This window comes from Vicugna pacos, chromosome 28 (genome assembly GCF_048564905.1).
Source record: "Vicugna pacos chromosome 28, VicPac4, whole genome shotgun sequence".
Classification (NCBI taxonomy): Eukaryota; Metazoa; Chordata; class Mammalia; order Artiodactyla; family Camelidae; genus Vicugna; species Vicugna pacos.
In genome coordinates, this window is record NC_133014.1 from 9,882,723 (window position 1) to 9,907,595 (window position 24,873).

General features: G+C 47.4%; 1 protein-coding gene across 1 annotated transcript in view; it reads left to right on the forward strand.

Annotated features, from left to right (window-relative positions):
- Positions 1-24,873, forward strand: part of ACOXL (acyl-CoA oxidase like) — a 247,466-nt gene that overhangs the window by 121,251 nt on the left and 101,342 nt on the right.

Below are 24,873 nucleotides of genomic sequence, written 5' to 3' on the forward strand. Positions count from 1 at the left end.
GCCGTGGAGGCCCCGCAGTAAATATCATGAAATGTGGTGGTGGTGGTGGTGGTTCTGACAAGTAATAGGAAAGGGCCAATGAGGGTCCGATGATCAAAGCTCTGCTCCAACGTTTTAATCCCTTGGCGAGAATGTAGGAAATGACTCCAGGGGATTCTGCCCTGGGAAGGAGGCCGATGGGGACGTGCCAAGCATTTGGAGAGTGTTTAGAATGTCCCCAGCCCAGGGCTCAGACTGGACTGTGCAGGGAGGGGTGTGAGGTGTGAGAAATCCCAGCATGAATCTCTGGAGACTCTGAGAACAGCTGGGAGCTGCGCCCGATTCCCCTGTGACCTGGAGAGTGGGGGTGCCTGCAGAATGCAGGATGCAAGAGCTTTCTGCACCCCTGTGGGGGTCCAGAGCTGGTGAGAAAGGGGACCCAAGTGGGGTCTCTGAGGGCGGGACAGGGAGATGTGTGGTTGTGGGCCTGGGGCACGTGGCCTGGCAGGGCTGCAGGCATGGGCTGTGGTGGCATCTGAGGCTCAGCCCTAGAGGACAGGCCTGTGTGGGTGACCCCCCGGACTGCACCTCCTCATCGGCATGGGGGCCATAGGAGGAGGATGGAGGGAGCCCCGGGGAGCCTTCAGCCTGAATTTAATCTTAAGCTTGAATGGATATTTCCCTAAAAAGAGCAGCTCTGAACCTGAAGGGGAGGTTGATGAATCTCAGCCTCAGTGAGAAAGGGTCAAGAGCATGTCAAGGGAGTTGCATGAAATAAAAGGGGAGGGTGAGTTTCTGGAACTCGGCAGAGCTGGGGTCCACGGAGGGGCAGGGAGGGGCAGAGGTTTCCCCCGCCAGAATGAGGTGGATGAGGATGAGGGCCTCCCATGTCCTCTCATCTGAGGGCTAGCACGGTCACTTCTCTTGCAGTGGCTGAGAACAGAAGTGCCCGTGGTGCAGGGCACCATGGTTATTCCGGCGTGCGCTCCGAGTCCATCGTGGTGGTGGTGGTGGACATGCTTGCTTTGCCGGTGAGGATGAGGTTGGGACGGGGTGTCCACCTGGAAAAGAGAGAAAATCGGGAATAAAGTGACAACTGGTGCCGAGACGCCACTGGGCCAGGCATATAGGTCCTCCGAGGCAGCAGGGGGCGCTGGCTCATGATGACCTTCCTAAGTGACAGAAGTCGGGAGGCCCCTGCCAGGAGGCTGGTTTCCACCCATCCTGTGGGTGGCCCTGCCCCATCCTGCTCTCCGCTGCCCAGCACCACCCGGCAGCGCAGAAGTGACCCGCCACCTGCCACCCGCCACATTATAGAGGAGCCCTGCCCATGGAGGGCCCTGCCCACGGCTTTGCTTCCCAGTGGCTCTGCGGCAACCTGGGTGCAGAGGGCTCTGGTCTCCACTGATGTCCCTTCCCTTCTCCTCCCTGCTACCCATCTGACACCCAGCACAGGGCTGTTTGCAGACACAAATATTTGTTGAAAGGAAGGCATGAGCATCTTCTAACTGTTTTAAGTTACATTTCCACCCACCGCATCTTCTGCAGGCCGGTCTCAGGGGTGAAGTGTGGCCAAGTCTGGGGGCTGCTGAGATGGTCCTGAAAGCCACCTCTTTTATGGCGTGTAGGTCTAAGTAGGTCTTGCTTCTGAAAAAATGTATTTCAACACACATTTACTGGCTTTGGAGCCAGCAACCCTGGGTGTGACCGTGGGCAATTTACTCCCCTCTCTACACCTTCCTTTCCTGTATATAAAATAAAGATAAGCTTTCCTTTTAGAGGCCGTGAGGGTTAAGTTATGTGAGGTGATGAGCATAACATGCTTCACATGTGAACCCAGGACGGGGCAGCGGCCATGTGTATGGTGTGCCCAGCCTGGGGATTTGGAGAGAAAAAAACACCATGTGGTGGATGCAGAGCCCCGCGTGGCGTGGCAGGCTCTGCGCAGCAGCTGGGGCTGGGAAGACGCGGTGACTTCAGGGAGGGTCCCCGAGCAGCGTCCTTTAGCAGCTTAGAGGATGAGCAAGAGCTTCCCAGATGGGGGTCGGAGGACCTGCCGGATAAGGGACCCCCGCACACAGGATGAAGGTGTGGGTGCGTGTGGTGCATCTAAGGACACGGGGACAGGTGTGGTCTGGGTCCAAGTGAGGGTATGGGGGCGGGTGGAAGGACTGAAGGAGAAAGGCCAGAACTGAACGTGAAAGAAAGGACCAGGCTTGACCCCACTGCTGCCCGAGGCAGGTGCTCAGCTGGCACCGCCAGTCCCCAGACCCACGCGGTGGAGCTGACAGAGCTCATAAAGACGAAGTCTTCCGTGCAGGGCTTGGCATGTAGGAGGTGCTCGACATTAGCTGTTCCCATTTTTTCCTATTTTACAAATGAGTAAATCGAGGTTTGACTATAAGGGCAGAGAGGGCAGAGACCCAGTCCTTGATCACTACAGCCCTGCTTCTGACTAGAGTGTGGAGTATCGGGAAGCAGCTGTTGACTGACTAACTGACCGAATGACAGACTGACAGGCAGACTGACTGACGGACAAATAGAGTGATGGGAAGATGGGCTGACTGACTCAATGAATGACTGGACCGACTGACTAAATGAATAACTGCCCTGTGCATCCACTTCTCTTTCTTACCCTTGCAGCTTGAGATTAATCCACAAAATTTGGCCCCTTGGGTCTGTATTTGCTTTATTATTACTTCCTACCCTGAACACTTTACTTAAACATCTGACTTTGCTGTTACTTTTTGGGGAGAAAGAACACCAGCCTTGCCTCTAGGCTGCTCGTATTCAGAAGGATGGTGGGATCCAGTGCCCTTACATCCTGCACAGGGTCATCTTGACAGCTCACTTGTTGAGTAATTTAGGAAACAGAGGCTTGATAAGAGGGCTGGGCTGGGAAATCATTGCACAGTTCATCAAGATCCGGCTACAGCTGGCGCCTAATTTTTGCCTCTACTTTAAACTCACCCCCCGTATAAATCCCATTTCTCTTGACTGCTAACTTGAACATTTGTTGCCGTTGCCTGAAGTGAGCATCATCTGGGGAAGGCAGCTTCTTTGCTGACTAAAGCATATTTGAAGTCACATTTACTGTATTATTTTCGCCAATTACAGAAGTAATGCATGTCCACTGTAGACATTTTTGAAAGTACAAAGAAACAACAAAAAAGTAAATGCACCCCACAATTATACCTTCCCAGGGATGATTGCTAATGTCTGCCCTATATTCTTTCTCTGCATTGTGTGTGTATGTGTTTAAAATTTTATAACCTCTCCTTTTCATCAAAGAGCTGATAATGGTTACCCCTTCAGATCGCTCCTTTGCAGTGAAGTTTTAATGATTGGTACTATTTATATGGTACCATCTATCATGTAGATGCACCATACTTTATTCAACTAATCCTTCAGTATTTTGTCAAAGTTTTCCTTATTATAAATGACGCTATAGAAAACAGTTTAGTAGCTTTTTTTTTTGCATAACTGTGATTGTTTCCTTGAGATCAAGTATTGAAGTGATACTTGTATCGTCACCAAAGGTTACCCTAATTCCCACTTCCACCAGCAGCTGAACACAGTATCTTGATGATTACTGGACCTTTTAAACTCTTTTGACCACGCCCTAAATTTAGGAAAGGATACACTTTTCATTACCACCCTGTACTTACAAACATACGAATGCATAAGTGAACAAACTGATTTCATGAAACAGTAGTTGTCTCATTCTTGTGATTTGCCCCAGTATTTAAAAAAAAATTATGTCATTTTAAGAAAAGCTAGTCATGGTGCATTAAATTGATTTCTTGACCTGCTAGTGTGTCACAGCCTGTCATTTTCAGAACACAGCCCAGACTCCCTGATCAAAGGAAAGGGTCTTACTGTATACAGTTGAGGGCTACAGGCCAGCAGAGTGTGTCCCTGGCAATAAAAAGAAGCTGGGCATTCAGGGGAGTACATTTTCTAGCTCAGACTGTGGAGTGACTTCTGCTGAGACCAAAATCTCTGATAATTCAGTTTTTGCTGGAGTTACTAACTTGGCTCTTTGGGACTTACGATTATGTATCTGCAAATGAGAAAGAGATAAAGGTCTTTAAATGCCTTCTATGCATTGACACTTACAAAGAGTGATCAGTTCTTCCTAAGTGTCTGGCTCATTTTGGCTCTGAGCGGGCGAGGATGCACAGCAGCCTCCAGCGTTTGGTCCAGGCGAGAGTTCATGAATGCAGCATCTCTGCTCTTAGATTGTTCGGAGGAAACCTTTGGATTCTGAGAGTCTGTCTCTCCACAAATTAATGTTTCCATAGCACTTGGTGGTCAATTTTAATAACTATCACTGTGTGTCAGGAAATCATGAGAAAGTCTTAGGTTGGCTGTTCCTACAAGAGCCTTGGCAATCCTTGCTTTCCCTGAATATAACCCTTAGCAGTGAAGCAGAAATATGCCGAGTACAAGGAGAAGTGAACTTCGGAATTGAACCATATTTCCATCTTTTAACTCCTTTGTTTCCCAGATCATTTTTTTCCTAATTGTCTCTGCCTTTTCAGCATAGTCTGTCACTTTTTGTGCATAAAACCTGGGATAAAGCCAATGAGATTTCAAGCAAAAAAGAATTTTTTTTCCCCAAAATCAGATCCCCAGATGAACACTGGTTGGAACTTTTGTAATCCATGTTCATACAAGCACTGCATTGCCTTAATGACTGCTGGTTAGGAATCATTTTTCAGTATTTTTAAGGTCTTTCTCTGTGTAGAGCAGTGGATAAGACCCACATTCTCTGTCCTGAGGGCCAGAATATGTGACGGGACATGCTTAGACTGCATGCCACGGGGAGGCCCTGAGGTTTCAGGCAAATGAACATTAGGGGACTTTAGTTTCTGACCAACCTGGAGTAACAGGCAGCAGATATACCCTCCTGATTGGAACAGTCAAAAAAAATGGACAATACGTATAAACTAAACGGTTTGTAAGATGCTGGACATCAGGCAGGGAGAGATGGTGAGCTCTGAGAGACAGGAAGTCAACCAGCTGAACCCTGCTGTTGCCCCAGTTTATTCCCTTGTGGCAGTTTCCATGCCTCAGGACGGGAAACCAAGGCAGAGCCCAGCAAACTCCCGGATTTGAAGACATGGATCTGAGAGCTCGGGGAGATCCAAGTATCTAGAATTCACTGGATAGAGAACTCAGAGTTCTACAGCTGATCCCCTTTGAATGTTCCGTTGACGTTGACTATCGCATATGTGTGAGGAAACCACTCAAGGACGAGGAAAAATCACCTAAAAGGATTAGCGGGAACAGTATCTGGTGCTTACATGGGACTGGGAACAGTGCCTTTTCCCACCTGCCAGCCTGAAATACCTTCAGACTCACAAATGGGAAAAAAAGAAATGTTATGTATAAAGAACAAAGAGAAAGATGACAGCAGATTTCTCGTTGGAAAAAATGCAAGCAAGAAAACACTGGAACAACATTTTTCAAGTGCTAAAAGAAAAAACCAATCTAAAATTCTATACCCACCAAAATTATGTTTCCCAAAAGTAGGTATAATAAAGACATTTTCAGACTTGCAAATGTTGAAAGGCTTCATCACCAATAGACTTTAACTATGAGAAATACTAAAGGAAATTCATTGCACAGAAGGAAGGTGATACCAGACAGAAGTATGAGTTTGCACAAAGGAATGAAAAGTAGTAACTATATGGGTCAATATTAAAGATGTTTTTCCCTTAGTATTTAAATCCCTTTAAAAGATAATTGTTTAAACAAAAGTCATAACAACCTAGTGTGAGGTTTGTAACTTTTGTGGAAGTAAAATGTATGAGACAGTGACACAAAGGCCAGAAGGAGAAAAAGAGAAGTGTGCTATTGTAAGGTTCTTATATAGTAAGTGAAGGGGTCCAATATCACCTGAAAGCAGACGGTGATAAGTCAAAGATTTGTACTGTAAATCCCAAAGCTCCCACTAAAATAATAAAACAAAGAGTTGTAGCTAAAAAGCCAACCCAGGAGTTAAAATGGAATTACAGCAATACTAAGTTAATCCAAAACAAAGCAGGAAACAAGGAGATATCGGAGAATAAAGAGATTGATCCAATAGAAAACAAATATCCAGATGGCAGGGAGGGGCTGGAACAGGAGCCGGGGAGGCGGAGCCTGTTCCTGGCGCGCAGCCGCAGTTCGCAGTTCCCGATGGCCTGGGCTTCCTGCTTACACGTGGTCTGTGTTGCGGCTGCTAACCTCAGTGTGTAAGTGGAGAACCGCCTGGTTTGCACGTGATGAAAACCCACACGGGACCGCGGAGAACACTTTGTGGGCTCGGATTAGTCACATGACTCAGCCTTGCTGCTTCCTTTGTTTTCCCACCTTCTTTAAGGATTGACAGGGTCAACCAAGTTCTTAACTATACTTGCACATGGCCTCTTTTCTCCACATCCAGGCAAACCCAGATTGAATTTCCTACAGTCGTCTGAGAGAGGAGAGGGAAACAGAACACTGGAGTCCATTTCTGCCTCGTGTGGGGCTGCGGCATGGGGAGGGCGATCCAAGAGGCGGGAGGGGCACTTCGTCTCGGAAAGGGTGGAGCCTCCGGGTCCGGAGGAAGCTGTGACCTCGGGCCTTACCCCTGGGAGTCTCAGCTTCCTTACCTCTCAAAGCCTAGCACATGGAAGGCACTCAATAAATACTCGCCTCTCCTCCTTTTCCTGGATATGATTACAATGAAGGCTCCCAACTCTCTCCTTCTCCCCTCTCCATCCTCCACCCTGACTCATTGGACTTGGGTGCAAACGAGCTACCCCCGTGGGGCCCTTCAGGGTGCAGCCTTGGACCATGGAGGCAAGTCACATTCTCAGCAAATCTGACTCCAAAGCATCAGGGGCTGCAAAGTCAGGCTTGGGACCTGTACAGAGTGCAGGGTTCCCACTGGGCCCCCACCACAGGGGTGGAGCTGCAGCCCCAGCTGCCGACCTTGGCTCTGCACAGGGGCCTTCTGCAGAGTCCCTTGGGCCTTGCGTGTTGCCTGTTCCTGGATGCCGTCCACGTTGACCGCTTGAGAGTAACACTGGAAGATACCACTTCTGGGCTCACTGGGCCCTCAGGTTCAGTCTCCACCGCAGGACTATAGCCCCTTCCCCTCCATCAGGGCCCCTCCATGTGAGCCTTTCCATCCCAGCCCCTGGCTGCCCCATGTCTCCTCAGGGTGTTCTAGGACCCCACGTGGAAGAGCAGAGCTGGCTGGAGCAACACAGGGAGGTATCTGGACGAGTCTGGGGCGGGACGGAGTCTCAGAAGAGGTCTCTGACCCAGCGTGATGACGAGGTTATCAGCAAACACGCGCTGACCACTGCTTTCGTGTTAGACACGGAGCTGCTGTTTGCTGTTTGGAGCTGTAATCCAGCTGGGCAATGACAGCCTCGTTATATTTTAAAGGTTGCACAAGAGAACGCTAAAACAGTTACAAGTGTTTGTAGATTTTAAAAAAATCGGTGTGAGGCTGAGCCCCCTGGGTATTTAATAGACTTAGTCCCAAGACTAATTCCCCAGGGAGATGCTCCATCACCTCGTCTATCTGGCATCAGCGATGTCTTGGGACACAGCCAAGGCCTGAAATAAGCAAAACAGAACTCTGAGAGTCCCAGAGGGATGCCATGAAATCCATGTGCTGAGGCTCAAGCCTTCACTCCACTCCTGATAGAGCCTGGCCAGCCTCCGCTAGGAGCCTGCTCCTGCTGGTTGACTCACAGGCGCTTCCCGGGTTCCTGGGAGGCTGCAGAGTCATAAGGATGGAGGGTCTCCAGATGTAGGTAGCTGAGAGTGCTGGTGAACTGAACAAGAGCCAGAAGATCTAGAAAAGTCAGAGTCAAAAATCTAAGAGCCTGCCGGGCCCCAAGGAGGTGTTGGAGCTCAGGAAGGCAAAGTGGATTCCAGACAAGGTAGGCTCTGTGCAGGCGGGCAGGCTGGTGCAGGGAGGAGACAGTCAGTGGAGGGCCTCCCTCCATCCAGGATGCTGCAGGTTTACTATCCCCTGGAATGCAATAGATAGTGTTTGTTTAAATGCTCAGCTTTCCACAGCAGTCCCCTGGACACTTATCTCTCAAAACATAAGTAGGTCAGCCTGACGTGGGTCTAATATGGCAGAGACCATTTTGCTCCCCGTCCAATTTCATAAGGAGAAACAGAGCCAAGAAAAATCCTGGCTGGTGCCTGGGCCTTGTGTATCTGGTGATGCTGGTGGAGGATTCTGAGTCTAAAAGTTATGGGTCCACCTGGCTAGGAAAACATACGTGGGCAGGGTAGGGGCAAGTTAAACTGTAACGCCAAGTAACTGGGTAGCAGAGTGGAAAGGGTTCATCCCACACTCAGAAAGGATCCAAGGCCAGTCTGGCAAACCTGAGAAGGGACTGGCTGGGGTCCAAGTGTTGACCCCAATAGAAGGGTCTGCTCCATGGTTACTATGACAGCTTTATCAGGCAGACCCTTTGCTCAACTCCAGCCTGATTTTCCCAGGATGCCAATGAGTCTCTGACGAATTCCCTCAATTTCCATTTCATAGACCAGAGACCCCTTTCTCTGGACAGATTGAGAGCCTTCAAGAAAAATTCCAACCTTCTGGGGCTGCAGAGTAAATCCTAGGCTCCTCATCTCTGCTGACACTTTCTATTCATTGTGTAAACAATAACCTGTTTGGTTGCAGGGATTTAGAAAGACAGTATAATAAAAAACACTTTATGATAATTAACTATTTCTCGGCTTTGAAAGAACCTTGCTCCAGGATTAGAGGAATTAGCTCTTATTATTCAAAAGAGATTTCCGTTTCTGACTCCCTGACATTCCCCAAGTCCCTGCTAGGTAAAGTGCCAGGGCCTGTGTAGGTGTGGCCATCTTTGATCCTCTAATAGTCCTATGAGTAGGAATTATTGTCCACATGGTTTCCCATGGATGGAGGAGCTAAGACCAGAGGGGAGATGCTGTTTCTTCAGATCTAGTAAAAGGTGGAGGCAGGGGTTCTAATTCAGGTCTCCCAAATCCCAGTCTCTTGTCCTTAAATCTGGACCTTGCTTTTTTCCCAGGGGAGGGGGATAACTCTGTTCCTGGCCCCCAGGTTCCGTGTTAATCAATGTTCTACACTTAACCCTCTGTGTTTTGTTGTTAACCTGTGGTCACTGGGAAAAAAAATCATCTCCCAGTGAGAAGATCCACATGTCATGTTTGTGAGTGTCTTATGTTAGTAGGTCTTATCTTGTCAGGCAAATTAGAATTGGGAGAGTAGCAGGCAGTAAAACTGACCCTCCTCACTGATAAAGAAAAGAGAGATTACTCAAATGACCCAAGGACAATCCATTTTATTGGCAACATTCCTTTGAAGATCTCAGCCCAAACTTCTTAAGGGCGTAAGGAAGGCAATTATAAATTTTATGCGGAATGGATAGCATCCAGACATACGAGAGAATAATGGATAGACCTGGCCTCGATCCTGGGCCAACTTGCCAAACTTTGAATCTACTGTATTCTCATTTTAATCTCCCTTGAGATGGTTCTTAACTCTCCAGAAGGATTCACTCCATCACATCAAGGAAATAAGAGGGGGGGGGGTAGAATGAAGCTTCAAGCTGCCTTCTGAATTTGTGATCATCTCTGTTAAGACTAATTTGGATGCAAATGAGAAAGACCCATTACAAACTTGCTCAAGTAAGAAAGGAGAATTTATCTTAGGAGAGAGAGAGATGTGTTCTGGAATCCAGGTCTCATGAGGACCAGAGTAGGGGCTGCTCTGCTCTCCTTGGGGTCATAGTCTCAGCCTTTACCTCTCTGGTGTCTGCCCGTTCTCCTTGCTCCTCTGTGTACATAGCTGCCCTTCGGCTGTGCAGTTTATAGCATCTCCATTCCAGCTGTGCTCTGACATGATGTCTCATAGATCCAGTGCTGAATCCCTGGCTCAGTTGGAGTTGGGAGTCCTTCCCAACTCAGACATTTTTGCTTAGGGAACGGGGTCACATATCATGAACATGCCTCCCGATGCCCAACTTACATGGGGTGGTGAGACCGTTCTCAGAGAATAGCAGCCGAACAGGTATCTGTTAGATAGCATGTATGATGGCTTTTGGAACATTCTCTAATCCCATCAGGCTGGTGTGTAGAAGTGGAGTTGAATTTTGTGTATTGATTGTATATCCAGCAACCTTGTTAAACTGTCATAAGAATTCTAATAATCATAATCTGTTCATAGTTCTTTTGCATTTTGTATGAAGATAATCATATTCCTTGTGAAAAATGATAGCTTGTTTCTTCATTTACAATCATTTACATGTGTTTCTTTGTCACACCATTGAAGCGGCAAGGTCTTCCAGCGCAGTGGTTAAAGGAGTGGTTGAAACGGGCACCTATATTTTATTCTTGACTTTGAAGGGCACGTGCTTACATTTTCACCATGAATAGGATGTTATTTGGTGTGGGAATTCTGCCGATAATTCTTTATCACGTTAAGTCAGGTCTGTGAAGAGGCTGTTGTGGGTTTTTGTGTGTGTTCATTTTTTTTTTTTGGTTTGGTTTTAAAATTATGAATGAATTTAACTTTTATCGAATTATTTATGTTCCTTTATCTTACTGAGATAATCACACCTTTTCCTTCTTTAATCTTCTTATGGGGTGAATTTACATGAACAGATTTTCTAATGTTTACTAAATCTCGGGTTCGGGGACGCATACAGTTAGACGTGATATGGGTGTGGGTGTGTGTGTGCTTGATTCACAGCCGATTCTGCCTGCGTCACTCACTGAGGATTTTTCCCTCTGTGATCAGGAGTGAGGTTGTGCTGTTGTTCCTTCCTAGTTCTGCCCTTGTCTAAGTTGAATATCAAAGTTACAACACACTCGTTTGATGACTTGGCGAGGGACTGTGTCTTCTTTTTCTGTTATCTCAAAGACGTTGTATAAAATTGAACGATCTGTTCCTTGAATAGTTCATAGAAATACCTGTAAATCCATGTAGGAGTTCCTGCCTGAAACATTTACAATGATTGATTCACTTTCTTTAGTGATTAGAACTATTCAGGTTTCCTATTTCTTCTTGAGTCTGTTCTAGTAATTTACATTTGTCTGCTAATTTGTCCATTTCTTCTTCATTTTAAAATTTACAGGCATGAGGTTCTTAATACCTTCTTATCTTTTTTTAATCCCTGCTGTATCTGTGTTTATGCCCCTTCTGCCATTCCTCATATTGTTTATTTCCCCCATCACTTTATCTCTTGATCTCTTTTATTTTTTTTCTTTCAAATAATAAACTTTTGGTTCTGTTGATCCTCTCCAGGTTGTATCTGGAATTTCCATTTCCTTGATTTTTATCTTCATTATTTATTTCCTTCTACTTTATTTGGGTTTTTTTGCTCTTCTGCTCTTTTTCTGTTACCTTAACTTGGATGTTATTTCATTAATTGTTGCCATTTTTCCATTTCTATTATAAACATTTAAATTTATAGCCTTTCTTTTTAAATACTGCTTTGGCCGATCAACCATGATTTGATATGTAAGATTTTCTGTTTATCAGTTCTAAGTATATTTGAATGTTCATCATGACTTATCTGACCCGTGAATTAGCTGAGTATGCTTTTTAAATTTTCCTAATGTATAATATTTAAATATAATAATAGCCAAACTTTGTTGAATTCTTACTGTGTGACAGGCACCAGCCTTCACATTTTACATTATTAACTTATATAATCCTCACCATAACCTTACAAAGCAGGATTATTATGACCCTGATATTATGTATGTGAACACTGAGGTCCAGAGAGTTTAAGAAATTAACGCAAGATCACACAGCTCCTGAGTTGGCAGAACCAAGATTCCAACCCAGACAGTCTGGCTGTGAAGTATAACCACTATGCAGACCGCCTTCTCTTTATTCATTGCTATTGTTGTTGTTGTCAATAATAATAATAATAATAATAATTATTATTATTATTATATTAGGTTTTTTCCACTTAATTCCACAGTAGTCAGAGAAAATGGCCAGTGTGGTACAGCTTTTTTGAAATTTATCATGATCTACTTTGTGACCTAGAACATGACAGTTTCCACATGCAAGTAAGGTGCATTCTGCAATGAGGTGCAGAGTTTTAAATGTGACCAATAGATCAAACTTATTAGTGACATTATTCAGATATTCCCTGTTCTTACTGAGGTTTTGGTCTGTCTGGTCTATCACCTATGGAGTGGGCTAAAATCTTCCACTATTGATGGTAGATTTCCTGGTACCTCCTTGTATTTCTACCAGTTTCAGTCTCACTATTTCGAAGTCGTGTTACTAGATGTTTACAGATTTAGAATTGTCCTTTGTTTCTAGTGACTTGAATCTTTGGTCCTCCTGTAGTGACTCTCGTTAGCTCTAGTAGCGCCTTAAAGTGTGTTTTATTAATATAAAATACAAAAAGCTCCCATTTGGCTGGCATTTATTTGTTGTATCCTTTTACTTTCTGCTTTTCTGTGTTACTGTGTTGCCTTTATGTTTCTTATAAGCAACATTTGTCTGGTTTTTAGATTCAGTTTACTCTGACAACCTCACTTTTATCTGTTTAGTCTAGATGTTTACTGTCATTGCGGATGTGTTTGAATTCACTTCTTCCACCTTACTCTTTGCTTTCTATTTGTTGGGTCTTATATCTGCTGGTTTGGGCTTCTTACCTCCTTTCAGATTTACTGGGTTTTTTTTTTCCCCCAACAATACAAGAGGTTAGATTGCTTTCACTGATCACTGGCTGCCACCTTCTGTAATACCACTGTCCATTACTTCAGCACCACGGTTTTTAATCCCACGCAGTAGCCAACATATTTATTATTATATGGAATCAGGGTTTCTCTGGAACTGCTGCCTTTTACCAGTTTCTTTGCTCACAGTTCCTTCTTGCATATCTTCAGTCATTTTCCTTATTCATGGAGTGCTTTCTCAGCGTAGGGTGGGTCTGTGGCAGTAAACCTAATTTTTATTTGCCTGAATATGTCTTTTTTTTTTTCATTCTCAGTCTTGAAAGGTTAAGGGCTGTTAAGGATGGAATTCATGGCTGACAGTTATTTTCTCTTGGCATTTGAAGTTTTTACTATTATTCTGGATTCTAGATTCCCTGCCGCCCATTTTGGAGTCATGCTCTCTCGTTGTGTTCAGCCTCCGAGTGCTTCTTTTTATCAGCTGGCTGTGCAGCAAAATGATTTTTAAAACAATATTTCATCAAGCGCATTTTCAGTGGTTTCTCCTGGACACTTTGTTGTTAAAGCCTGCTTTGTCCGCCGTATCGCTGGAGCTGGATGTCCCAAGCACATCTGGCTTCCCCTCTGCCAAGCTGCCTAACCTGTTTTGGGCCATCACCGTCGATTCCCTGGGACTCAGTCCAATGCTCCTTCTGGCTCCTCACCTGCCTGAGCTCCCAGCAGCCTTGTTCGTGGGCCTGCCCTCCCCCCTGGACACACCCTTGTCCCAGCTGTCAGGACACCATCCTCTCCAGCTTTCTTCCTGCTTCTTTGTCCTCTTAGTCTCCTCCACCGACTTTCCTCTCCCTGGCCTTGGAATGTTGGCATTTTCCATCTGCGAGCCTGGTTCCTCTCTTCTCTGTGTGGTTACACTCTTGGTAATTCTGTCCCTTCCTTTGATTTTGAATACTTACATAGTGAGGACTCTAGTTTATATCTCCATCCCAGAGATCTTTGTGCATCTCCAGAGTCTTGTGTCTCACCTTCCTTTTGACCAGTCCACTTGGATGTCTCACTGATTCTCACATCTGATGTTTATAGACGTGAACGCTTGATCTTTCCCCACAAACATACCTCCGCTGGGATGCTCCATCTCCGTGAGCACCTACTGTTCATGTGACCCCGGCTTTCTCTTTCTCACGCACACACCCAGCCCTCTCCAAACCCTTCTCCATCTAACCCTGTGCCATCCAGATCTCCCACCCCCATGCCACCAACTAATCCAGCCCCTTCTCTCTCGCCTTCTGTGAGCTGTGCTCTCTCAGCAGCTAGAGCCATCTTTTAAAATGACAAGTCATCTGACTCCAAAGACTAAAATTATTTTATGACTTTACATTACACCTGAACTAACACAAAATGAGTCCCCAAGATGGGTCTTGAGGTCCCGAGTCGCTTGACCCCTGTGTCCCCCCTTATCATTGGGCCTCTCTCCCCACCCCATCACCCCCAGTCCAGCCTTCTTTCCAGTCTCAAATATTCTGCACATCTGCGTGGCCACAGGATGTTTGCACATGCTGTTCTCACACCTGGAGCAAACTGCCTCCATTCCTGGTTTGACTGATTCCTCTTTACAGTTCCAAGTGAAGCAAGCCCTGAAAACGTTCTCAGGCGTCCGGGTTAGAAGAGGTCTTCCTTGTGTATTCTTTTCTCAAGGAACCCAGATCATTTGCTTTCTGGCACTTACCGCAGATTTTTTTTTTTAATTACCCGTTTTATTTGTTGACCCGACCAGTGCCTGTCTCCTGAGGACAGGACCATGTTTAAGGTTTGCAGTGTGTAGCATAGTGCCCGCAACACGAGACCCTCAGTGTGCATTTGGTGACGGGCCCCACGAATGAATTCCATCCCACCCACTCCCCCCCCCCGTCATAAGCCCGAGAGTGCAAGGTCACCTCAGGGCGTCCAGGGCCAGGTGGGCCGCCTCGTCATCACCTCCATCAGAACATCCATCATCTGCTGAGCTGTCAGAAGACCCCACCTCGATAGCCTCTGTCACAGTTGAAAGAGTGCAGTGAATCTCACACACACTAGCTGCCCACACTTCCAGGTCCCCTGCTCCGGGGCAGCAGAGACACCTCAGGATAAAATTAACACAGTTCCAAGACCCAGTCCCTTCCGGTTGGTCTCTATTTTCCATCGACCTTCCTTTAACAAATAAGATTGATCAAGTTCATAAAATTTACCCTCAATTTGTTTAAAAGGAGGTGGGGGGAAAGCCTGTTTCTAATTTGTTCTGATACATTTATTAAATGTAGTCATACAGTAAAAAAAAAAAATCAGAGATGTTAAAAACAGCAGGAACGTATTAAACTTACAGCATACAAAGTTTGAATCATAAAATATGTTTCATGGGGCTCTCACTGAAATGGGACACAACCTTAATGACATTCACAATTAGTTGCTAAGAGGCTCGATGTAACCCAGAAGGCAGAGATAGAGTGGCGCGTCCACCCTGTGTGCTGTTTCCTCCCAGAGCCTGGCCTGCGGGTCCCCCGGGGGTTCTGCTGGCTTGGGGAGCGTGGAGTTTAGAGTTCCCTCTGTCTATTCCACATTTCTTCTTTTTTTTTTATTAATAGAAAAGTAAGCTAATGGAAAATATTATTCACTTTTTTTTTTTGGATGGAAACTTTTTCTTCCCTCCCTCCCCTCTTTTTCCTTATCTCCCCAGCCCCCAACCTGAAATGTCTAAGCAATGCCCCCACGTAGGAGTCCAAGGTGGAAAAGAAGAAAAATTGTGGAAACTGCCATTTTATTCTGTAATGATAACCTAAGGTGCTCTTGAGTGTCTTGAGATGATGGCTTAGGGAAGGATTTCCTGAGGTTCCGAAGGATTTATTTGCATTGCAGAAGCCATTGACGTTGATTTATCTCTGGTTGAGAACCAGCAAGATTCCGGATAATACCACACACGCACACACACACACACACACACACAAGTGCTCACGCACACACTCTCTGTGATGTTTTGATAGGCCTCCCCAAGGTAACTGTTTGTTTTCACCTGAGATACACTGAAGGCCAAGGTTTCAGGCCTGCCGTGGAGCCACTCCCAGCAGAGACAGGCAGGGTGCGAACCAAGTCCACTTCCGGCAGAGGCTGCAAGGCGCCCTCATCGGGAGCGCTGGGCGTGGACATGGGAGCTGAGACCCGAGTCCCGTGTGTGACGTGCGGTCCTCTGCTGAGTGGGCCTCTTTGGGTCCCCGGTGAAAGCTGAGATAATTATGAGGCTTAGAAAAAATGAAACAGAACCCCAGGAGGGAGTGCGGGGACCCTGCTGCTTGAAGATGGAGGGAAAACGCCCCGGGCGGGGGTAGGAGTAGAGAGCAGGAAACACGGCCCTGGTTGTTTCCCTGGAACACTTTAGACTCTTCTAGAAAGTTTCCTGGAAGGGGCAGGCCCCTTGGCAGCCTGGGCAGAAGCGGGTCTCACAGGTCCTGGCTCGAGAGGGATGTGCTCTGGGAGGGGACCGTGTGATGCTGATGCCGTCACAAGCCCTGGGATGCTGGTCCCCGGCCTGCCCCGGGGGCCGATGGGCCTTTTCCCTCCATGGCAAGAACAGATTGAGTCCAAATTCCTCATCCAGGAGTCGGCCTTCCCGGGCCCTCGCAGCACAGCCTGTTCTTGGAGGGAGGCTCCAGGACGGTGCGGGTCTGGGGACTGAGGATGGCGGCTTTGGCTCCAGGGAGATGACGGAGGGATAAGTGAGGATGGCGGGGCCCTTGCTACGGAACCGCAGCCTGGCCTTTTCTGCTCTGCACCTGAGGCCACAGGCCTGGTGTGCACCAGGAGTCCGTGCAGGGGCTGCTGTTGCCAGAACTCTGCTCTCCTCCAGCTCTGCGGGCCCCCTCCGGTGTCCCAGTCTGCAGGGAAGTGTCCCTTCTCCTTCTGGGCCCACGTGGCCACCGCAGGAAGCCCACTCTCTGCTGTCATCTTGGGCACTTGCCCAGTGTCCCTCGAAGTGCAGAGTCTTCGTCTCCTGTCTCCTCCTCCCCCACCCTCACCTCCCCGAGATGAGCTGATTGCTGATTGTCACTGGGCTGGAAAGGCTCCCTTCTGCCCCCTAACCCGGCCTCTCTGTCCTCCCCTGCACGTGTCCTGGTCTGTGAGGGCAGGCGGTCTGCTGCTGGGCTGACTCGAGGTTCAGTTTACACCCTGGGGCAGCGTGAGTCACCTCTTGTGTGGTCCCCACCAGGGGAGTCAGGGATGCTGGGACACCTCCCGCTTGGCAGCAGCATCCAGGCCGGGGAGCTGGGGCGGGGTTTGTGTTAACTGTCCTGAGGCCCTTCTTCTCCCGGCTGCAGCTGTGTTATCTTTAATGGTGTCCCCTCGGCTTTCATGAACACCGTCCACAAATGCAGGTCCACAGAGAGACACATCTACCCTGCCTCCAGGCCTCTAAGACGGTCAGCCTCTCCTACCCTGAGAGATCTGAGCCAGGACCACCTGTGGCCTTGGGTAGCAATTTCCCAAAGCCACTCCTGCTTCTGCTAGACTCCCAGCTCAGACACCGAGATCCTGGCCTTTCTCTGCCGGCCAGGGGCTCCGTGTCATATTCTGTCCCCACTGCATTCGGGCTTTGTGATCTCTGTCAGAGCGTGACCAACCTTGTGCCTCTGTCCACACAGGCTCCTGGTCTGGGCAGCTCCTCCCAACAGCGAGCATCGTCATCTTCTGGCTTGTCCCTTCACCTCCCTGTCCACCTCCATGTCCCTCTGTCCAGCCGCCTGTGCACTTTATAGAAAAGAAGAGCAGAGCACACACAGGCGGTGGGGTTGGGTGGCTCTGGGTTCTGACCCCGTCTTGCCACTTACCCGCACGTTGTTTCATTCAACTGGTCGCAGATACTGTATTGTGCCCCTGAGATGCACCAGGTCCTGTTTCCAGGTGGGGATGCAGTGGTGAGTGCAGTAAAGTCTGTGCCCTCATGGGGCACAGGCAATAAATACAATTTTGAAGATCCTATATATATATAGTGATGATAGAATGAAAAGCTCCGAAGGAAAGTAGACGGCGGCACGGAGATGGAGAGTGATGCTGGTGGGTGGGCAGCTGTTTTAGACAGAGGATGGGAGACAGCCTCCCTGCGGTGGGAATGACCGACCAGAGGCAGACAGGGAGAGAGCTGCCTGGAGGTCTAGGGGGCGCATTCCAGACAGAGGGGCCAGCATTGCACAACCCAGGGAAGTGGGCCAGGCTGGCGCGGAGTGGGAAAACCCCACGGACCCTCAGCTTCATCCTCCCTGAAACCGGGGTGCTGAGATGTTGCCGTGAAGAGTGGAAATGATACATCCCGTGTCACACAGAACCTAAAGTCGGTCTCAGTAATGGCTTTCACGAGAATGTCCCTCCAGTCCCAGCACATCCTGGGGTGAAGCCTTGTGAAGGTGCTGGGTTAGTGGCAGGTGTCTCTGGCCTCAGAGCCCAGGACTGTTCCCCAGCTCACCACCCATGGGTGCTGAGGGTGACCACGAGGTTAACATGTTTCCTCCTTCCCCCGAATCCAGCACCCTTACTTTCCTCCATCTTCCTCCCCTTGCTCTAGCTTTCCTCACCCCTGACCCCTTCCTCAGCCTCCTCTGACTGTACCACCCATGCTGTCATGTCCCCCCTCCCCCTAGAACACTCTGTAGCTCCCTTTGGCCAGATCTGTTCTGTTGGTTTCCAGGTGTCTCCCCAACTGCGTCCCTGTACTATCTACCTCCGCCTTTGGATCCCCAGTTCCATCAAGCCTTTTCTTGGGGTCTTTCTTTCTCAGGCATCCTTTTGTCTCCCACATCACGAGGTTGTGGATGACTTTTTAAATCTCTTTTCCTTGTTTTCTGGTTTGTTTGTTTGTTTCACAATGCTTATGTATTGCTTTTGGTAGTTAATTTTGAAAGTTCATTTTTATTTAGAAAATGCTACATACACACACACACTGTTTATAATCATTTGTCCCCGAAGAGTTAGAATTTAAGTTCCTTGGGAAGATGGAAGCAAGTCCCCGGTCAGTAACCTCTCACTCGACGTGGCGCAACTTTCCCTAAACTCTCACACACGTTCATGCAGAGCCCGGATGCCAAGGGCTTTGTGAACCTAGCTAGTTTCTAGAAGGGTCATCTCAGATATCCTGAGAATTTAGACTTTTCTGAGGATGGGCCTCACTGGTCTATTCTAAGGAAGTTAGATTGTAAATATGCCCGGGTAGTTTCAGGAGACTGGAGGCGACGTGCTGGCCACGGCTGCTGCCTCGCACAGGATTAGCCTGTGGGTTTTCTCTCTGCTACTTCATTCCCGTTACCCACAAGCTCTGTGAGGGCTGCGGGCCTGGTAGTGTGGCTGTATCAGGACCCTGGAGAGTCTAGAACCATCTGGATATCAGTCATGTGGTTTTGCCCAGTTTTCGAATGAAGAGAGGAGTTTAAAGCTGAGTGTCATCGTCTAGGAGAGAAGTAAATCCTATTGCACGTGGAGAACTAGCACAAGAACATGAAGCATCTTCGCGTCCCGGGACTCCAGTACCCGCTCTCCAGGAGATGACGGGGTTCAGGTGCTGATTCCACTGCCTTTCCAGTGGCCCGTCTCCCCGATCACTTTAAAGCCCCGACGGCCCGGTTTCCAGGGCAGAGAGAGAACAGTTCAGATGTCAGAGAACAACAAAGAACCTGTTTCTCCCTCCCCTGCTGGAAGAGACCAGAGCGAAATGCTCAAGGGAAAAGGCTAGTTCCTCAAAGTTACTGTTTTGAGCCTTCGGCAGGTGTCTTTCTCATGCGTAACGACTCCTCCCCAACTCCGGGGTGATTTATTCCATGTTCATCTTTTCCACACCAGAACTGGAGAGATTGTACAAGAACATTGCAGCCTAGCCCTGGAGCCTCACTTTCTTCATCTGCGCAATGGGGTAACGCCTACCTCCCAGGGCTGTTGAGAGGAGGAAAGGGATTGAGTGAAATGGTGAATGAGGTTTGGGTAAAGACTCAGCACAGTATCTGCTTTATAATGGTAGATGCTGACGATGAAGTGAGTCAGCCACCCCTGCAGGGGAGACCCTCTGGGGCCTGATCACACTCAGTGAGAAGCCCTTCCCATGTGGTTTGGGAGGATGGGGGGGCGGGATTCACCCTGTGGTTATGATGGAGGAGGGGAGGCTGAACTTCTCCAGGCTGGAAATGCTCCTGACTTACTCATCCATAAATACAGTTGACCTTTATGAAAGTAATGAAGGATTCCTGCGGGTTTGTAAAGACGCCTTTGCTTCTGTAGGGGATCGCACCGTGCGGAAGGTCTGCCCGGACTGGCATGTTGCTGAGAGGGAGCAGGGGAGGCGGCGGGGGGCGTCAGAGGATGGTTCTTGGGGCAGGAAGTATGGATGCTCATAGGACTTCAAGCTCTGTGGTCAGCAGGAGCCCAGAGTGCCCGCTTCTGTGACTCCAGTGGCTGTTTTCAGAAATGAGGTAGGTCCCCCAAGAATGATGCATACTTAGAGATTGGAGGATACGGCTGTCCACGGGAGCATCTTCTGGGACCCTCCCCGGCCCTTGTGGCTTGAAGATTCCAATGGGGCTAACTTTTGTCATTCTCAATCAGAGCCAAAGCGCTAAGTGCAAATACTCCTGGGAGAGGCACCACCATAGCTGCCGCCTCTGATGTAACTTACGTGTCAGGACTGCTTGAGAAGCAGATTTTGAGAGTGGGAACGATCCTGGAGAGTTAGTAGAGAGGACAGTGAGGGCAGAGGCCTGGAGAAGGGGAAGGGCCTGCAGCCGAACACGGGCAACTGTGCTCCCTCCACGTTTTGCCTCGGGCTGATCCACTTTCTCTGGAGCAGCTGATTCCCCCAGGGTGTGTGCAGAAACACTTCGCCACTTTGAAAAGGAGCAGCAGGCTACTGCCATTTAAAGAAGGATGTCAGGAAGTGAGAAAAGGAAAAACTGGCTGGAAGCTGGGGTGTGAATTTACGATGCAGAGCATTTAATGACATCAAGAGGCAGAGGGGGATTTTAGGATTTTTAAGTTGTCTCCCAAGATTCATAGGTATATTTGCTAATTTAAAAGGGGTTGGGGTGGGGGAGGCATCATTCTCCTGCATATTGTGGGATGTAGTCACTAAGATCTTGACATTTATTAGAATTCACTAGATTGGGAAGAGAGAGAGAAAAAAATGAGCATAATCTGTTGAAATATTTTGGAAAAATGCGACATGACTATTTTCAAGTATTCTGACTACTGATGAAGGCACATCCAAAATAATCTTTATAGACCAAGAGCTGATGCGATGGATCAAAATTCTTGGAATGGTTATTCTGGATACAAGAAATACAGTTATTTTCTTTTTTTCCAATTATCTGTAGGTTTTTTTTTTTTAATTTTGAAGAAAATGTCCTTTGTAATGATGGGACTGCAAATCTAAAATCTGTTTCTTTTCTTTTTTTTTTTTTTTTGCAATAGGGTTACATGATGGAAAACCGAATCTCAGGCTTGAAATGTGACACAGATGTGTTCGTAACTTTTGAAGGTGACAATGTTGTTATGCTGCAGGTAAGATTCAGGAAATGTTTATTCTTTTGAAACAGCATAATTTTCAAGATTAACAGTTATCCACAGATCTGAGGTGCTTCTTATGTTTTATCTTTATCTGATGGCTTCATTTAATCGGCAGGTGTTTTTCTGTCAGGCACTTGATTTTTTGCACTAGTTTAATGGGCAGATTAATTAAGTTATTTCAAATGTCAGCTGATACTTGATGTCGAACTGTATCTTTTTGGCTTAAGGAAACTACTTCCTGTATATCTTGAGTCATGTCTCTTCTACCGGGAAGGCTGTTTCCCAAAGAGTAGTTAGGTACGGTCCCAAAAGACAAACAGGCAAAAGACATGAAAAGCTAATTTACAAAAGGAAGGCAGTTGATCAGCCACACTAGTGATCAACGAGATGCACGTGGGGGCATCTGCAATACCCATTTCTTTCCTCTACCAAGCTGGCCCGTGTTTAAGAGTCTATCAGGTTCCACTGTTGGTCAGAACCAAAGGGGCCTCTTCCAAGTTGCTATTGGCCATGTGTGAGTCTACTTCTGGGACTCTCTCTAAGGTTATAATCCAAAATACAGAAAGAACTTGGGACACAAATGTTCTCATTAGTGCATTATTTATTATAGCAATAAGGTTGGAATCTAAATTTTCAACCATAGGAAAATGATTATGTAAATCAAGTTCTGGCCACTCACTAGGGAACTGGAGAGCCTTTAAAACTGTACCTATGAAGATTTTATTACAGGAGTTTAAAATGGATGATATGGCAAGTAAAAATGATGTAAAACTGTGTACAGAATGTGATCACAATGAGGGGTTTTTAGGGAAGAAGAATAGAGACTTTTGGTTTTGCTAAGATGAAATGGCCCCGTTCCTCCCAGGGCCTTCCTCTTTTAAACACCCTGGGCAGGACAATGAACCAACACAGGGAGACTCTGAAAGGGGAGCAAGAAGAAGCCAGGCTGCTTACGGCCCTTAGGACTGGAGGAAGAAGTGGCAGTAAGTTCTCTGGGTTTCCTTGTTGCCTCCCATAAATCCTGGACAGGGTTATTTGTCCTGCATCTCTAATAGGCACACACAAAATTTGCTCCAAGAAAAGCCTGCCTCCCCAGCCACAGGATGGGGAAGGTGGCCGCCTCACAATAGAAAATGCTTTTGGCAATACTCATTCTACACTAGGCTCATACAACAGAAAAACCAGAGCAACACATGCACGCGCACGCGCACACACACACACGGCCTGGCAGAAACTGATCTCCCACCTAAACTTCAGTCCGAAGAAGCGGGCAGAGGCAGGTAGCAGGTGGAAGCAATGCTGTTCCCCGACCTGGTGGTGCTGGAGGGGCTGAGCAGGGGCGTCACCTTCCGTTCCTTACCTGGTAGGAGAAGGAAGAGACCAGATTTTCCCACTGGAGTGATGTCAGCAGGGCCCGTTGGTGAGATAAGCCTTCGCCTCGCCCCGGCAGCAACAAGACCCAGCGAGCTGATGGAGCCAACTACCAGTGTGCCTCAAGCCTCGACTCCAGTGTCAGCAGCATTCAGTGAAGCGTAGGACCCCGACCCCCACCTGACAGCAACTAGACTAAAGCAGGAGGTGTGAGTCAGGACTACTCACATCTCACGTTCCCCGCATCCTTGGTGCCCGGGGGCCCGCTGCGGCACTGAAGCTGCACACCCACACGGCAACAAGAAACTGGGTCAGACAACGTGCAGCACGACCGTCGGGCACTTTGATCCCTTCACCGTCGGGCACTTTGATCCCTTCTCTCCCTGCCCTCTCTCCCTCGTGCCAAAGGGGCCCAGTGGAAGCTGAGCCTCCAGCCTCCTCTGGCATCAGTGGTGGGATGACATGGTACGAGCTGGGTAGTTAATACTCCACTTCAGGCTCCCCCAGTCTCAGCAGGAGCCAGTGGGGAGCCCAGCCTCTACCTTCCTCCAGCATCAGTAAGGTGGAAAGAGGTGGTGGGAATTGGGGTTAGTTCTGTACTCTGCTTCCCTCCCCCCACCCCCTGGCAGAGCTGAAGTTTCGCCCCACCTGTCTGTGACAGGCTAATGTGGGTCAGTGCCCTGCTCGTTCCGGAGTGGTGTTGGCAGCATCCACTGGGGAGCCGAGCATACACTCCCACCCAGACTTGCGCTGCACCTGACAGTGGAATACAATCTCATGATATAATGTCTGAGTAGAAAATACAGTAGAAAAATCACTCATTATACAAAGGAGCAGGAGGACCACAAGCTGAATGAGAAAATCAGCAGATGATGACACCAAGAAGAATCAGATGTTGGAATCATCTGACAAAGATTTCAAAGTACGCATCATAATAATACGTCAAAGGTAATTGCAAACACTCTTGAAACAAACATAATAGAACACTTCAGCAAAGACGGAAGAAATACAAAGGGACCAAAGGGAGATTATAGAATTGAAAGATACAACAATGGAATAACAGATGTGAGAATGACAGTAGTAGAGTAGAGATGATAGAGAACAGATTTTGTAACTACAGACTTTCCCCAGTCTGAGCAGAGCGGGAGAAACTGAAAAACCTCCGGGATCCGAGAACCATAACCAAAGAGCTAGCATTTATGTCCCTAGGGTCTCAGAAGAGGAAAGAGGATGAGGATGAGCAAGTCTTTAAGTAAACATTGTCTGAAAACCTCCAAAATTTGTCAAAAGACGCGAAACCGAAACATTCAAGATGCCGAGCAAATCCCAAATAGGAAAACCCAAAGAAATCCACCACAAGACACATCATAATTAAACTTCTGAAAACTAAAGGCAGAGAAAAAAAAATCTTGAAAGCAGAGAGAAAGAAATGGTGCATTACTTTTAGGGGAACACCGATTCAGATGACAGCAGATCGCCCACCTGGAACCGCGGAGGTCGAAAGGAATGGGCACAACATTTCAAGTCCTGTAAGAACAGAACAGTCGGCTGCATGTTTTATAGCCAGTAAAAACAGATTTCCAGATTGAAGGGGAAAGAAAGGTTAAGGAAAACTAAGAGAATTCGTTGCTAGCAAATCTGCTCTTGAAGAATGGCTGAAGGAGGTTCTCTAAAAAGAAAAGACCATGACAACAAAAGAAGGCTTAGAGCTGCCAAAAGGAAAGGACATTGGAATGTATAAAACGGGGGTAAATAAAAGGCATTACGCTCAGTGAAATACATCAGAGCGAGAAAGGCAAATGCTGTGTGATGCCACTTATATGTGGAATCTAAGAAAGCAAGCTTGTGGAACCAAGGAGTAGATTGGTGGTTGTCGGGGTGGGAGGTGGGGGAAATGGGGAGATGCTGGCCTAGGGGACAAACTTCCAGGCGTCAGGTGAATAAGTTCTGGGGAATCTAATGTACCACACAGCACCTGTAGTTAACAATGCTGTATTATAAGCCTACAAGTTGGCAAGAGAGTAGATCTTACACGTCCTCAACATATTCACGGCGTGATTATGAGAGCTGGTGTTTACAGTGCTGTGTCAGTTTCTGGTGGACAGCATAATGTTTCAGTCACACATATACATACATATACTCATTTTCATATTCTTTTTCATTATAAGTTACTACAAGGTATTGAATATAGTTCCCTGTGCTGTGCAGTATAAACTTGTTGTTTATTTTATATACAGTAGTTAGTATTTGCAAGTCCTAAACTCC